General features: G+C 41.5%; 1 protein-coding gene across 4 annotated transcripts in view; it reads right to left on the bottom strand.

The window, feature by feature from the left end:
- The window catches only part of TENM3 (teneurin transmembrane protein 3), a 1,852,170-nt gene that overhangs the window by 732,856 nt on the left and 1,102,032 nt on the right, over window positions 1–17,282 (bottom strand). The window lies entirely within an intron of this gene.

The following is a 17,282-nucleotide window of genomic DNA, read 5'->3' as shown; positions in this document are numbered from 1 at the left end:
GAGGATGCTTAAAGTTTACACATTCACTTTCAAGAAAGGGGAAGCAAAGGAATTGTTGATGAAAACTATAACACTGGCAGTAACTAACAGAAGTGGGTGGGTTAGGACTATTATTGTGATTCGTTAATTTCAAAAGCCATTTTCCAAGCTCTGCATCTCTTAAGATGAAAGGAAAATGTCACCTTTCTGAAGCTCTGATGTTCTCTTATTCAAATGTACAGAGAGATTGGAAACTGTCTCCCAGCTTTTGTGTCTTATTGAGGAAATAAGAATCAGCCATCCTGAGCAATTAAGAAGTAATCTCTCTATTTAAAGAGTGCTATGCCAGTTGCTATAAGAATATGATTTTAGGGGCAGGTCTCTAAGAATTCAGTCTGACGCATAGTTCTATATACTATAACACTTCTTTTAAAAATATACAGTGGTGCCTCGCTTAACGAGTGCACCACATAACGACGACATCGCATAGCGATCCGTTTTTTCGGATCGCTAATGCGATCGCTTAACGTTTTTCTTATGGGGCACAATTCGCTTTGCGAAGACCGGTAAGCGTTTCGCTTACCGATCTTCGCAAAACGAAGCCCCGACGATCAGCTGTTCGGCAGCCAAAATGGCCGCCGGAAGCCCGGAAATGGCCCAAAATGGCCACGCGCAGCATTTTCGCGCCCTCGTTAAGCAAGGCGAGGGTGCGAAAATGACTGCCGGCCATTACAAAGCTTCGTTGAATGGTGAGTATTTGGCTCATTTGGAACGCATTAAACCATGTTTAATGCGTTCCAATTGAAATCCCTGCCCCGTTCAACGATGCTTCAGCATAGCGAAGGTTAATCCGTAACGGATTAACCTCGCTATGCGAGGCACCACTGTATAATGTACCTGAACTCTAGAGTCTTCACCCTTCCCTGGTATAAAGAATGTAACCTAAATCAGTTCTGAGATCTCCTAAGAGTCGACTCTCAGGCTGCCAGCTTTTTAACAAAAAAGAGGCATTCACAGCCTCAGAAGAGATTTTATCAGTCATCATTTCAGTCAATAAACCCACCCTTTACCCCCCCCAACATAACTTGGTAAATACCCCAAGATGAATGTTCAGTTACAATAATAAAGGTCAACTGATAAAAATAGGAAAAACACAGTGGATATTTGTGTTTCCTGTATGGGTATGAGAGTAACCAGCTCTTCTGATCCGTATGTTTTCTAACAAAGGCTACTATTTTCTTTGACACTGACTATTGTTTCCTGCTTTGTCTGTAAGATGGTGTTGAGAAAGGTACTTAAAAAAAAGCTAACGTTGTAAACATAAACTTATTAAATGAAGCAGTTTAAGGGTAGCCGACCTCATGCTTCTGTTAAGAGCTGCACAAGAGTCACTTCATTCATCTAGCAGGGACAAGAGAGCCAGAGAGAGAGAGAGAGAGAGAGAGAGATTGAGAGAGGGTGTATGATCAGCCAAGGGCAAAGCAATCCTTTGCTTCATTGGGCAAAGATCTTTCTACTCAAGGATCTCCTGCTAGTTCAGCAGTATTGTGAGTAACTTAAAAGGAAAACCATCTCTCAATCATTTTGTCAGATAATAAAGGTGGAGAAGATATGTGAAATGGGGCAGAAATCAGATACGAGAATGTTGGCACAGATATGGGTGAGGATAAAAGATTCCATGCATAGGGGCAACCCCTTCCCTGAAGGTTGGAAGCTTTTCTAGAGGAGCCCCTATGAGATTCTGTGGGTCCCTTCTGGAATTATAAGTCAGCCAATAATTATGCACATTGTGCTACAGTGGGGAATTTAACATTCTGTCTCAATATTAAGAAATTAAGGAACTGGGCAGCAAATGATTTTTTTTTCTCATTTCTCCACTGGAGACATAGACATAGGATAAATATTGTTATTCAATACAGTTAAAGAATACTTTACCACTTTTCAGCAAGGGAGGGGTGTTAGTTCTCTCTTAACATGTAAAAAAAAATTTAAAAAATTCTTGGCACCTTAAAAAAACTAACATTTAAAAAAGTGTTGTTTTTTTGTAGAATACAGTCCAGTTCCTCAGACACTTCCCATGTGTAGCTAGTTTATTCATTCCTCACATTTAAGTGTATTTGGGTCTTCCGTGAATACTATATTAATTAGCTACAAATACAGCGGAATTACTGAGCTGGGGAATAAGGAATCACTGTAAAACAAGGAGAAAGGTGAACCTGGCTTAATTAGTGGGCTTCTACCCTATAAACATAAACCTAGAGATTCTCTTTAAAGGCCTCATGTGTATTAAAATGAACATCTTTAATTCTGAATAACCCAAACTGTCAGTTTTATTATTCTGTGTATTAGACATCTCTTGAAATTAAAAACATTCATCAGAAAACTGCTGTCTTTGCCAAAGAAAATATTACCCAGTCTTCAATTTAAATATTAAATTATTTCATTTGCAATCTGTGTCATGCACAGTATTTGCACAAAGCACACATTGTTTGCAAGTATGCATGCATCACAGTCTTCAGACAGTTAATTATAGAAGACTACATTAAAAGTTTAGAAAAGTGGTATGGTGTCCACATAAATAGAAAGACCGTTCAGAAATTCCAAGTCCTGCAATATAATACATTGATAATAAATGCTTCGTGTACCTCGGACTGTAGACTATGCAATTGTCCTTATTGGTGGACAGACATAGTAACATTATGGAATAATTGACAGGTGGGTGGAGAAGATAATTTAGTGGCCAGTTCCACTGTAAAGAGTTTTACCAATACTGAGCTTCCATAACAGTAAACAGGTGTTATTAAAGTGCGGTATAGGAATTTTACCACACTTCTTTTAGGTTTGTTATGTTTAAATCCTTGATTAAAGATACCAGGAGTTTGTGTGTGTGTGTGTGTGTGTGTGTGTGTGTGTGTGTGTGTGTGTGTGTGTGTGTGTGTGTGTGTGTGTGTGTGTGTGTGTTAAACAAAGAAGAAAAAAATTTCCAGTCAGAGGTCCCACTCAGCTGAAGTATGGCAAAAGCAACTGTCTGTTACTTGTTCATATATTAAAACTTATTCTCATCAACTTTTTCACTTCTCCCACTATTCCATCATAGACTAGCATGACTGAGAAACAGGCTTGGCTCTGGTGTAGCATGGTGGCTAAGGAAGTAATGAGTTAGGTGAAACCAATTTAAATTTTTCATCTGTCAAGAAAGACCTTAGGCGAACCATTGACTTTCAGTTTCAGTCTCCCTGCAATATGGGAATACAAAATGACTAATTTCTGTAAGACATCATTGATGCCACTTATTGGTTCCCAGAGATTTTCAACATTTTGCCTGGGATTCCCATAGAGACTAAGAGATGTCCTAGAGTGGTAGCAAGAAATGCTGAGTTCTGTTTTTGTCTTCTTTTTATTTGTTTTTGAACTTCTGACTTTTGCTCTTTTTCTCTACCAGCATTCCAGTATCTAGATGCTGGTAGAGAATCCTGTGGAGAATTCCTACACAGAGGGCAAAATCCTCTTGCATAGCTATGTGGGTGCAAATCAGTGTTTCAGTCACTGAATAGCAGCAAGGTAGAAGTGCTATCCATGAAGTTCTTCCAGCAAGACATTGGTCACAATGTCTATTACATGACTGTTTGTACAATTGAATTGCACAATTCCTTCTTGCTGAGCACATCCAGATTTAGAAATTAGACTGTGCACATTAGGCTAGCACATTTATGGCTCAGTATATAAGGAATTATGTGTAAAATTTCACAGGAAGAGATTAAGACATTTGGCTGGCTGAGAAATCCTGGGAAAGGAAGTAGAAAAAGGCAGCAATCTGTGGGATTGAGAAGCAGCTTGATTCACAGTCTAATTTCTCAATCTGGATGGGGGGTCTGTGCAAGAAGGAACAGGTGAACGGCTTCTGCCTTCTGCTGTAGATTATACCCTGAATGAGAATTTTATATGGATACTATTCGAGTTTCCTACCAATGCACAAGGCACGCATAGGGGAGCCAATCCAGAAAGGGACTGAAAGACACGAAAGGGCTTAGTCTGTATTTATTTATTTATTTATTTATTTATTTATTTATTTATTTATTTATTTATTTATTTAACTTAAAGCCACCCACTCTACCCAAAGGTATCTGGGTGGCTTACAACAATTAAAATACAATTAAAATAGATACTCTAAAACTTGCCATCAGGACCCATAGTTGATGTTATTTCAATTAAAAGCCTTCTGGAACAGGAAGGTTTTCACTTGGTGCCGAAATGTCATCAGCGTCAGCGCCAGACGAATCTCAGTCGGGAGAGCATTCCATAGTCTGGGGGCAGCTGCCAGAAAGGCCCTTTGTCTAAAAGCCGTCCCTCTTACCTCCTTGAAGGATGGCTCTTTCAAAAGGGCCCCCTGGCTAGACCTTAACTGCTGGGTAGGCTCATATGGAAGGAGGCGGTCCTTCAGGTATCCAGGGCCCAAGCTGTTTAGGGCTTTATATGTCAAAACAAGCACTTTGAATTGGGCCCGGGCAGCAACTGGTAACCAATATACAGAATTGGCTTGATAAGTTCCCTAGGGGTCCCACCACTCACCAGCCACACAGCTCGATTCTGGACCAGTTGCAATCGCTGGACTGTCTTCAAAGGCAGCCCCACATAGAGCACATTACAATAATCTATACGAGATGTTACCAGTGCATGTGTAACTGTCATGAGACTCTGCTCGTTCAGGTAGGGACATAGCTGGTACAATTTCCGCAGCTGAAGCAAGGCGTCCCTGGCCACCAAGTCCACCTGGGCTTCCAGAGTTAGACTGGGGTCCAGGAGCACCCCCAGGCTGCGGACCCTGTCCCTTAGGGGGAGTGTAACCCCATTCAGGGCAGGGAAATGGTCCTCCATTCTGTCCGGCGAAGCACCCACTAACAGCACTTCCGTCTTGTCTGGATTGAATTTCAATTTATTAACCCTCATCCAGTCCATTACCAGGTCCAGACACAAGTTCAGCACAGAAACCGACTCATCTAGATTGGTGGAAAACAAGAGGCAGAGCGGAGTGTCGTCAGCATATTGCTGACTCCTCAGCCCAAACCTCCTGATGACCTCTCCCAGTGGTTTCATGTAGATGTTAAACAGCATGGGGGACACTGAGGCAGAGCAACTGTCCCCCAGCACCACCCTCTGGACATGGTCAGCCAGGAAGGAGTGGAATCACCGTAAAACAGTGCCCCCAACTCCCAACACAGCCAGCCTATCCAGAAGGACACCATGGTCGATGGTGTTGAAAGCCACTAAGAGGTCCAGGAGTATCAACAGGGTCACACTCCCCTGTCTCACTCCCGGCAAAGGACATCGTACAGGGTGACCAAGGCAGTCTCTGTACCAAAACCCGGCTTGAAACACGATTGAAATGGATCCAGAAAATCCGTTTCATCCAGCAGCGCCTGGAGTTGCCCAGCCACAACCCGCTCAAACGCTTTGCCCAAATAAGGGAGGTTCACTACTGGTCGGTAGTTAACCACCAGCCTTGGGTCCAGATTAGGTTTTTTAACCAGTGGATGAATTACCGCCTCTTTCAAGGTGGTAGGGACCACTCCCTCTCTCAAAGAGGCGTTCACGGCCTCCTAGACCCAGGTGCAAACTCCCCGGCAGATCTTCCAATTAGCCAGGATGGGCAAGGGTCGAGCGTAGTGGTGGTAGAACGGACAGACTCCCAGTGGGACTTCCTCCACCTGCGCTCCAGCCGTCTCCCCTCTCACTTCATCGCGTGCAGTTCAGAAGTATACCAAGGAGCTGTGTGGGCTCTGTTTTCAGGGAGAGGGCACTTAGGTGTAATCGTGTCAACCACCCGGGTCATCTCCCTGTTCCATAGGGTGACCAGAGCTTCGACAGGAGCGCCGACCACATCAGATGGATAATCCCCCAGAGTATTCGCGAAGGCTTTCACGGCTGGGATCTAATGGTTGTTGTGGGTTTTTCGGGCTTCTTGGCCGTGTTCTGAAGGTGGTTTTTCCTAACGTTTCGCCAGTCTCTGTGGCTGGCATCTTCAGAGGACAGCAAACTGTGCTCTTGTGTAGTTTGGCTAGGGCGTGGAGTAAAGGTCTACAGAAAACCCACTCACACAGACAGGTACACAAAAACTCCAACCACCACCCACGGGAAAAAGGAGGCATAATCAAAACACTGGTAGACCGCACAAATCGGAACTGTGAAGCTCAGTTTCTCATCACTAAACTCGACCACCTGAATTGGGCCCTACAGGCAAATGGCTACTCCAAAAATGAAATCACAAGAGCCATCAAACCAAGAAAACAACACGGAACTGAAGAAGAAAAACAGCCACCCACAAACAATGTATTTCTGCCATACATCAAAGGGGTCACAGACCGCATGGGGAAATTTCTGGAAAAACACAACCTAAAAACAGTATTCAAGCCCACCACAAAAATACAACAAATGTTACGGTCAGCAAAGGACAGAAGGGACCCCCTCACCACGGCAGGAGTATACCGGATACCTTGCAGTTGTGGCCAGGTATACATTGGAACCACAAAACGAAGCATCCACACCAGAATCAAAGAACATGAGAGACACTGCAGACTAAAACAACCAGAAAAATCTGCAGTAGCTGAACATGACCTAAAACAAACTGGACATGAAATTCTATTTCAAAATACGGAAATACTGGACAACACCAGCAATCATTACGTCAGACTGCACAGGGAAGCCATTGAAATCCACAAGCACCAGAAAAACTTCAATAAAAAAGAGGAAAGTTTGAAACTCAACACAACTTGGCTCCCAGCTCTCAAAAATACAGCATGCAAAAGGTCATGAACTCTACCCAACCACAAGGTCAAGGGGATCACCACCATCAATCACAGTGACAGACAATCTCCTTATCACAACAATACACACACAGCAAAATACACTAATCACCCATCCACAGAAAACAATACACCCACAACAATACACACTAATCATCCCATCTCATAGCCATAAATACTCCACACCCTAGCCAAACTACACAAGAGCACAGTTTGCTGTCCTCTGAAGTTGCCGGCCACAGAGACTAGCGAAACGTTAGGAAAAGCCACCTTCAGAACACGGTCAAGAAGCCCGAAAAACCCACAACAACCAATCCCCCAGAGTGTTCAGGAAACCATCCGGATCCATTAGTCTCCAAGGGCGGATCATCTTAATAGATCCCCCATCCTTGTAGAGGGAGGAAGAAGCTAATAGACTAAACTTGACCAGAAAGTGGTCTGACCATGACAATGGGGTCACAACCAGCCCCTCCACATCCAAACCACCATCTTCCAGTCCTGTTGAGAAAACCAGGTCCAAGGTATGGCCCTTCTCATGTGTTGGGCCGATGACACATTGAGACAGCCCCATGGTTGTCATGGCAACCATGAAGTCCTGAGCCACTCCAGTCAAGGCAGCCTCAGCATGAATGTTGAGGTCCCCCAGCACCAACAGCCTGGGAGTCCTCTACACCAGGTCAGAGACTACCTCCATCAGCTCAGGTAGGGAGACTGTTGGTACGCAGCAGGGTGGGCGGTACACCAACAGAATCCCCAATCTGTCTTGTAAGCCCAACACACAATACAGGCCCTCAAGACCTCCTCTCAAAGGGATAGGAAGCCTGGTCCTAAGGATATAGAACTATAGACTATAGCAACTCCCCCTCCCCGACCCTCCAAGCGACATTGGTACTGGACTGAGTACCCAGATGGACACAGCTGGGAGAGGGGGACATCAGTAATGCATGCCAGGTCAGCACCCTCATCCAGAATTACATCATTGATGAGGGCAGTCTTAATTTGTACTGGCCTGGCATTCATCAACAGCACCGTGTGGCTCAAGGGTTTGCTGATATGGACACCTGATACCATCTGGTTGTGGGTTAGGACTAGAAGGGGGGCAGATGTAAGATATCTAACCTCTCTTCTCCTACATGGGCATGTTCTACTCCCACCTCCATTCTTTCCCCTACCCAGCACCACCTAAGTGGCTGCCCCCTCCAAGGCCCTCCCCCCTTCCTCTTCCATCAGGTCCACTGTGGGTCTCTCTTAATTGATGGCAATTAATAATCACAATTTAAACATAAATAAAAAATAAAAAATAAAATCCTTCTAAAGCCCCTTCTCCCCCCCCCCCCCAGCCATGTGGCTGATGTTGAGAGGGGGTGAGGCAGCCAGGAGCAGCAGGTCCCTGTCCTGCAGAAACAGAGGGAGACTGAGCCGGCTCTCTTGGAAAGGAGTTGGCAGCTGGCAGGTGCCCAACCACAGTCCCACTGTCTCTCACACAGGGAGCTGCGGCTGGCAGATAGTCTTTGGCTCCTCCTGAGTGCAGGAACACTGGTCCGGCAGGGTCCCAAGAGCAGCTTCTGCTAAAAGTTTCAAAGTTATAGATTTTTGTTTGGGGTACCCTCATTTTTTTAGAATTGTCTTATAGAATGTCGATTTGCTGTGCTGCACAAAATCTATTGCTGCATTTCCCTGCAGCAATAATAACTAATAAACTACTACCTTGTCAGAGGTGCTCCTTAGTAGTCTCCTTTCCCATGTAAGTGAATGGCTGCTTCTAATCCCTTTAGGGAAAGATGAAGTTCTGCACATAGGGGGAGAAGCTTCCCGGGGTGGACAAAACTTACCATCACTGACATTTCTTGAGACTGAAAATGACTTTTTTCCAGCTCCAAACAACTACTGAAGGCAGAAGAAATGGCACCCACTATCAATCCTATGCCATGACTTTCCATATTGCCGCATGGCCCATTTGTCCTGGGCTCCATATAATTTGATTCACTGGGGGGGGGGGAAGTCATATATGCTGCAGATAGAAATGGTGTCTGAGGAACAGATGGAATAGAATGAGAAATGCAAACAAATGACAGGGAAGAGGAACAAGCAATGTAGTCATAGCAGTGAAGAGTGGGATGAAGGAAAGAATGCTTGGAAAACAAATTAGGAATGAGTAGAACAAGCAGGAGTGAGGTATGAACTAGAGGCAACTTTCATACCCAAACAGCCACTAATCCATTCAGGGAATTCAATAGAGCCCTATATACGTAGTTTTCCAGTAAGTGCAGAATGATAAATTTATCAAAGGCAATTAATTAAAGATGGTTTTCTCTGTATTCTGGATACAGTCATGACAATTCAACAAAATGCTATGGCATGCTGTCATGCTCAAAGACAGATAGTGCCTGAGGGTCATAGTATGCATTACAGATTTGTTGTTACCTACGAATAGCACTGTTGTTAATGATGCAGCTAGATTAAAGGTGAAAGGACAGCCAGTGACCAATGGGCATAGAGGTGAAAAAAAGGTCTGATGCTTCACAACACATAAAATTGGAACATTACAGATAGCCTGTCATTAGCAACTGAAATCTGCTAGCATTCCGAGACATTATTCAGGCAGGCCTTTGTGACTAAACAATCATACGGGAGGTTTGAAAACTGCTGGTGTTGCAATCAGCTGTTGTCAGTACTGAAGGAATTCCTGCTTCTAATGATGGTCTACCTGTAACATAGCATTTGGCCCTAAGGATTACGCTATTTCACAGACTTCATATGCACATTCTCATTCACAGAGTTTGTTTCACATGTTCTTTGCACTTCTATTATTAGATTGGGTTATACAGATAAAAAATTGAAACAAAGAAGCCTGATACCTGTATTCTAGAATGTGATACACAAAAATTAGAAGACACCAGATTAAAGTGGCAGCCTTCGATTCTTTTCACATTTTGGTGAAAGAAAGCATAATACCAACTGCTGATTCAAACAACTCTTTGTTTTGTTCGGGAGAACTGTATTTATTCATGTATTTATGTTCAAGATGCTGAATGACTCGGACAGACTGATAGATAGCTCCGCACGTATAAATAAATGAACAAACAAACAAACAAACAAACAAACAAACAAACAAATAAATAAATAAATAAATAAATAAATAAATAAATAAAATGTTTTAATGCAATAAAATAATCAATATTGTGTGAATAACATTCTATGCATGCCTGCTGCAATCTAAGTCAGAGTTCAGGGAGATGAGTAAGTTGGGTATAGAATTGTTGACTTCAAGAAGCATAGACAAGAAAACTTCTTTTTCAGATATTTTTGTTAAAATTAACATCCTTAATAAGATTTCAATTTTTCTTCAGTTTGTTAAGTGGTTCAAATTACACAGGTGTGTGTTCCTATGGAGGCCTAGTAATTCCTTAGCTATGCAGGGAGAACTAAGCCTTGAAGGCACTCCCTCTCTTTTTATTCCTGGCAATATAGAATGTCCTCACCTATTGAATAGAAAACTGTGGGAAGGAAAACCCCCTCTCTGTCTAAAGTAAAGTCTAAAGTGATGCCTGGAATAAAAAAATAAATAAATTCTGTGTGGCAGACTGGAAGAAGCAATGCGAATAGTACAATAATACCTCATTTCCCCTTTCCTTCATTCAGGCAATAAGATCTTGGGTTGTTGTTTTTTGTTTTGTTTTTTATATAAGCACACAGAGGCTTGAGAGACTAAATAATGCAGAGGGGAGGATATAAAACTAAGTGAAACATCTGAATGTGCTCATGTTGAGGAACAGGGTCAGGATTAAAAGGTGATTTAAGAGAAAGACAGGATATAAAGAAAAAAGAAATAGAGAAAAAAAGTATTTCACAAAGTTTGAATAACATCCAAATGGATCCTGCTGTTCTTTTGGTGTTTACCCATGTGTCACTAAACACTTCCTTGTTGGGCTGCTCCTCCAACAATCAATACAGATTGGGGAGGGGGAGGGGAGGATGGAAAAGGATTTATCTGTTACAGGGCAAATGTATTTTCTTTCCACAATATTGCTTGCCTATCTCTCCCCTCCCCCACGACGGATTCTATGTTCCATTATTCTGTCAGTTTTTTTAAAAAAGGATTCAGAATATTTGCCTGATGTCCCTATCTTGGCCATGGGTTTTCTACCAGAAAGACTACATCACGCTTGCATTTTGTGTTTGTTGGTTTTTTTAAAAAAATCAATGCCAAAAGAAAAGCAAGAATTATTCATGTCTACTCAAAACTAAATCCCACTTAGTTCAGTAGGACCCAGTCTCAGATAAGTATTAATAGGGCCACAACTTTATTTTTCTCTGTGTGTGAGCATGCATTTCATTATTTGTGTTTGAAATGTTTTTGGAAACTCTCAGACAACACTGCATAAAACCTTTATCTCCAAACAGAACAATGTCACAATGTCTTTAGAGTAGTGTTAAAGTTGTAGTAATGTTTATACCTGTTTCTAAGAAACAGATGTACAAAAGGGCATATGCCAGCATTTTCCATTTCAGTAAGTGGCCTAAATTGATATGTATCATAACAGAACACTTCATTTGAATTCAGAATGCCAGCAGTCTTCTTTTTTAAAATAACAGCTTTGAGAAAAGGTTGAAGGATATATTCATTACTGTGCATTGTCCAGTTACCAGTAGAAAAATATAATGTTTCACGTAGAAACATTTAGACTCTGATAAAGCTAGTCATAGTTTTAGTAGGAGAAATTATGAACTTTCTTCTTAGTTCAGAGAGAAATACATGACAAAAAGGTATCTGTCTTTGTCTTAGCTTTTTAAAAATGAAGCCATTATTGCCAGGGCAGTTCTCAAATAAAACCACACTCCTTGGTTTATATTTATGGGAGCTAACTCCCCTCCTATGTTCCCTAGAGAAGTAGAAGGAGGAAGATGCTTAGATCCCAGCAGGATCTCAGCTAATCCTTTCTCCTGTCTCCTCTTGTCAATGGCTACTGCTGCAGCTGCGTCTCAGGCTTTAGCTATTAGTCTTTCTTTGGGGGAGGGGGGCGGAGAAGAAGATTTTAATCCAAAACAGTATTTGAACATTGCTCCGTATGTCTGGAACCTCTCTTTAGGTAGAGACTGGATTCTTCCAATTGTCACAGGAAAGTATCCAAAGTGGCTTCCTTCCACTTCTTTTGCTATGGCAAATCCAGTTGCCATTTTTCTCTATCACCATGACCCAATGTCTTTTTACTCTTTGGTTAGCACAAGGGCTGGTGTAAGACATTTTGCTGCCATGGGCATAGGATAAAGATTATATCTCTGCGACTACCAGACTGGGAACTGAATATTGTTTCAGAACTGGCAATAGGGCATTTCCCTCCTGCAGCCTCCCAGAGGTCCCATGTGCCCATAGTAATAGCCTCAATGTTGATAAGCAGGCAGATGGCTTCTTTAGTCGACTTCTCAATGCATTTCTTTCTTCCTCCTAACCTAGTTACTTGTTGCTGTGCTGTTCATACTTTGCTTTCTTAATCGAAGAGCTTGCTGTGGGACTGAGAAAAATCAAAGAGTGCTTTTCTTTTTGGCATTCATTTTTCTCCTACCAAAGTCAGCTCCTGTTGGGGGAAATGCAATACCCCCCCTTTCCTTCCCTCCTTCTATATATGTGTCAGGGTGAGGAACAGACATCAACAACTGAAATTTCAGGGCAGTTCCCAGGGCTACAATGGTAACAAGCTTTCTAGTAACGACAGCTGTTATAGGCCTTTCATATGGAACAGCGGTGTCTATAAGCCTCCATCTTAAGTTCCTGCAGTGTCTCAGATACTATAATACTGTGTTGGGTGATCTACGGCAGTCATTTCCAACCTTGGGTAGCCCAGATATTCTTGGACTTCAATTCCCAGAAGCCTTTACCACCAGCTGTGCTGCTCAGGGTTTCTGGAAGTTGCAGTTCAAGAACACCTGGGTTATTCAAGGTGGTTGTAGGGCAATAAAAATAGTAGTAACTAACCATTCTTGGGTTATTGCTGTTCCTATCACTAAGTACGACTGAGGGCTGAGAAATATAGAAAGGCCCACTAGAGGGAATGTTGCCGAAGGCTCTCTCTAACTTGGCAATGTGTCTTCCGCTCATTCCCTTCTATTGCCTTATTTCTATTTTCTCCATCCCCTTCTGGGAGGCAAAACTGATAACACAGTAATGTACTTATGTATGTAACCTCTTCCTGATGTTCGTAGTTTAACAATAATAACTGTATTGGGATACGAGTGGGAGTCCTATGAGGACTGGGACTATGGCGCACAAGAAGGCTTTCACCATGCACAACTGTCTTGATGAAAATTGCCTCTCGGTTTTTCCCTGGGAAAAAGTTGATACCCATGGCTGCAGTCCTCTCAGAGTAAATAGCATCTATTGCAGGAAAAGAAATTTCACTAGGACCATGCCACAGAAGGAAACATTTTAAAAAATCCCTCCCCAGTTACAATTTCATTCCCTCCCTCTTATAACTGTAATTTTAAAGGTAAACCACCTTTAGGTTTTGTCCCTCTGTGCGAGACAACGTGTGGGCACCTGTCACTGGACAGGAGATAGAAAATGGGCTTATGGTAGGTGATGGAAGTGTTACAGCGAAATAAAGTCAGTGCTTCCTCCATCCTGATACTGCCTTGCCTACCCCTGTGTGTTGAGTTGGCTCCATGGACAGGATGCCCCTGCAAATGTGGGAACCACCAGGAGTTTTTAATACCGAGACCCCATGAGACAATGCAATCCACATGCTCCTTGGAGTTGGTAGTCAGATGGATTCTTCCTATAAAGTAAATTAGTGAGGAGGAGGAAGTAGGAAATGAGAAGGAACAACTTAAATAAAAAAATATCATGGTCTGGAAGATCCTGTCTAGTTGGCTGAAGGCAGCATTCTTCCTGCTCTCCCGTGTTATCAGTTTACCAGGGTTCACCTTTTTATTTTTATTTTTTGCTTTCAAGGATTTCATCCACTGTGGCTGTTGATAGCAACACTTGGTAATAGGAAAGGAGTGCAACAGAATGCAAGGTGTCTCCTTGTTCTGTTCCTCTAGTTTAGTATCACTGCATGTGAGGGGGGGAGGAAATGACTTGTCCAAACCAGATTGCTGATAAAGGCTACTATTTATGAAACATCAAATCTGCTGCCACAGTTCTGGATTAAAGATGCTGACCTTAAAAATATCTACTTCCAAACAGTTTTCATCTTTGTAAATCTAATAAACTGCCGGCTACTTTGCTCCCATTTCCTGACAGGAATAGGATAATGTCACTTTTCAAATAAATTCTTATTTAGTTGTAACATCTTTTGATGGGTTTATCTACTGCCAACCAATAATGGATAACTTTCCAGGTGAAGGCAGTCATGTCAGACCTTTAAATGAGAACATCGTTGTAGGGAGTCTGCAACACAGGCGGGAACCTGTAGCCTTGAAAGGGAGCTCTTTTAATTTTTAAAAATTGTGTCTCCTATCCACAGCTGGAGTGGATGAGATTCACTTTTCATTTTCTTTTGATTTTACGAAGTGTAGTTCATCTGTCTAGAAGGTTATTTCTGTAATATGCAGGTGTTCTCAAAATAGGTTGAAATCTAGGCATAGATCATAGAGAGCTTCTTTACATTAAAGGAAATGTACTAGTTTTCCATACATAATACAATATAGTAGCTGTTTAACAACTTATATGCCAAAGTAATATTGAAGGTATTATTCTGTTTCCTTGTAAGCATTGCAGTCTACTCAGAAGCAAGCTCCATTATTCATGCTAATCTATCCCAGGTTAAGTGGGTATAGGAATTATTTTGCACAAGCTATTGCAAGAATATAAAAAACTTTGACTGTATGCACAATTGCCAAACAAAAAAGCCTGAGTGTTCAAGATCAGCACCCCAGTTATAGGTCTTTATATGGAATATAGGAAGCTGCCTTACCCAGAATGCTTATTTGACTGAGTATTGTCTGCTCTGACTGGCAGTTATTCTCCTGACTCTCTGGCACAGCTCTTCCACATCATTTATTACCTGTGACCAATAACAGGAGATATTTAGAACTTTGAGACTTCTGCAAGCAGAGCTGTCATCCCTTCCCATCACTTCTGAGCACTCCTGGAACTAAAGTTTCGAATATACAAACCAGTTTTGAACTATTTCATTCTCTGTCATACAAAAATGTAATGTATACAAGTCTGAAAAAAATGTAATGTTTACAAGCTGTCAGTGAATTATACTGTCCTCTGCTGCTTCATATTAACATGTAAAATAAACTTAACTTTATATTGCTGTTTGAGTATATAATTCTTTCTATGGTGTCTTTAAGATGATTGACTTCTGAACAATTAGATAGGAAACAAAATGGGCCACAGATTCCTAAAGAAGAGAACTGAGGAGGAAGGCATGGATCTTTTTTAAATTTATATTTCTGGTCTGCGTTAGAAACAATTCTGGACACTAAGACACCGATCTTACTGTGAAAAGTTAAGAGAGGGAGCAGGAGACTGGCAGAGCAAGTTGCAGAGGGAGGAAAGTGTGACAGAAGCAAGAGGAAAGTCAAGATGAAAGGGACATAATTAAAATGAACAATTAGTTCTGGTTCAGAGCTAGACCTCTGGTGGAAAATGTGCTGGGTTTCTACAAGAATCATAAGGTGGCTAAACCAATTCGAATAATAAACTTGATTTCCCAGCTTACTGCCAGATTGATTTTAGCTGCACTGTTGAGAGTATTTCATCTCATCCATAGCAGTGCTGTTCAGTTACATTTCTAGTTCATGTATTTAAAAATGGAACCCCCCCAAAAAATATTTTAGCCTTACTGATCCTTCAAAAAAAAACTATAAAAATGTGGTTTATGGTGTGTGGTCTTAACAGCAGCAACTATCACAGGTCTTTGGGTGGAGGTGATTTATTGGTTTTGTTTTCCTCTCTCTATCCATAAAGTACAGTTATTGTTTCTTGATTGGGGAGTCCTTTAAAATATTTGAATTCTGTATTTAATGGTGTTTTTGTGGACTTCTGTTTGCTTTTGTAAGTTATTGCCTGACAGGAGGGCAAACAACAGCTGAGACAGGGAAGGTGGAACCGGATCCTTCTGTCATGCCCACCTGCATTAGCCAAGGCAAAATAGCAGCGATCAGATATTTTTCTTTTAGATGAATGCCTTTATTATCAAACGTACTTCAGATGTTCGCCTGTAGTCCGGTAAGAAAATGTTCAGAACTAACTGAAATCAAACAGTTTTAAGACTAGGAACAGCTGTTAATACTGTTAACCCTTTAATGTGTAGGCAGCCACCCTTTATTTTTTGGGAAAGGCATACAAAAGCTCTAAACTCAAGAGAGCAAAGAAACAGCTGTTTCTTTTTTTGTCGGAATTAGTTGTGCGGAATGCTGATTGGTTGGCTGTTGTGGCATCATGTAACACTCTTGCACCACTTAGAGCCATCTCTTTTGCCACTTATCTTGGAATGAGGTCTGTCTGGACACAAAAGTTTTTACGGTCTAAATTGCAGCATAGTAAATGAAGAGAGTTAAACTATGACGAGACAGAATGGTAGTTTGTCTCATAACTAGACTTGTCTCCACATTTGATCAAAGTTGAAGCAGACAAGATGGTTCCATCTGAGAGAAAACATATGAGGTATTTGGCAGGGGAAAAAGATTGTTTTTGTTGTTCAGCTAAAGCTGGTGACATTCTTAAGGGCTGCATGGGAAGATAAGAACGTATCCCTAGGTTGTCACAATGTCAGTATTAGCTGCACTTCAAGGCAAATGTAACTATTATTGCTCAGGCAAAACATCTAACGAATTCTGAGGAAAATTAAAGAAATTTCTCAAGTGCTCATCATATAATTTGTAGCCCAATCTCAGATTATGTGTGTAATGAAGGGAGCAGCTGGGATAGGATTAATTATTTGTCTAACACCGATGCATGTTAAATTTAATATGCCATAGGTGTTAAATGCCAGATAATCATGCAATCAAAACAACATATGATGGTTAGCAAACCATTTTCAAGTCTTTTTTTTTTTTTACAAAATATGTTTAATTAAGAAAATACTATTTTCTCTTCACAGCTTCAAGCTTAATGAAAAAGTTGCTCTTTGCTTGTGAATCTCATTGCTCTGTAAAAAAGGACAGTACCAGATTTCCTTTTTATTAATGACTTGGATCAAGAAGTTCACGGAGTACTTATCAAATATGTGGATGACACAAAATTGGGTGGAATGGCTTGGAAGATGGAAACAAAATTCAGAAAGCTCTTGATAGGCTGGAGCGCTGCACTGAAAACAATACAGTGAAATTTAACAGGGATAAATGCCCCCTACACCTGGGGAAAAAACCCAAAATGCACAGTTACAAGGTGGGGGATACTTGGCTCAGTGATGCTATGAGTGAGAACGATCTTAGAATTGTTGTAGAGCACAAGCTGGATATGAGCCAACAGTGCACTGTTGTTGCAAGAAAAGGCAAATGCTATTTTAGGCTGAAAGAACACAAATATAGTCTCCAAATCCTGTGAAG

This window comes from Pogona vitticeps, chromosome 5 (genome assembly GCF_051106095.1).
Source record: "Pogona vitticeps strain Pit_001003342236 chromosome 5, PviZW2.1, whole genome shotgun sequence".
Taxonomy (NCBI): domain Eukaryota; kingdom Metazoa; phylum Chordata; class Lepidosauria; order Squamata; family Agamidae; genus Pogona; species Pogona vitticeps.
Note: the sequence above shows the minus strand (reverse complement) of the source record. Positions and strands in the feature narration are given on the sequence as shown.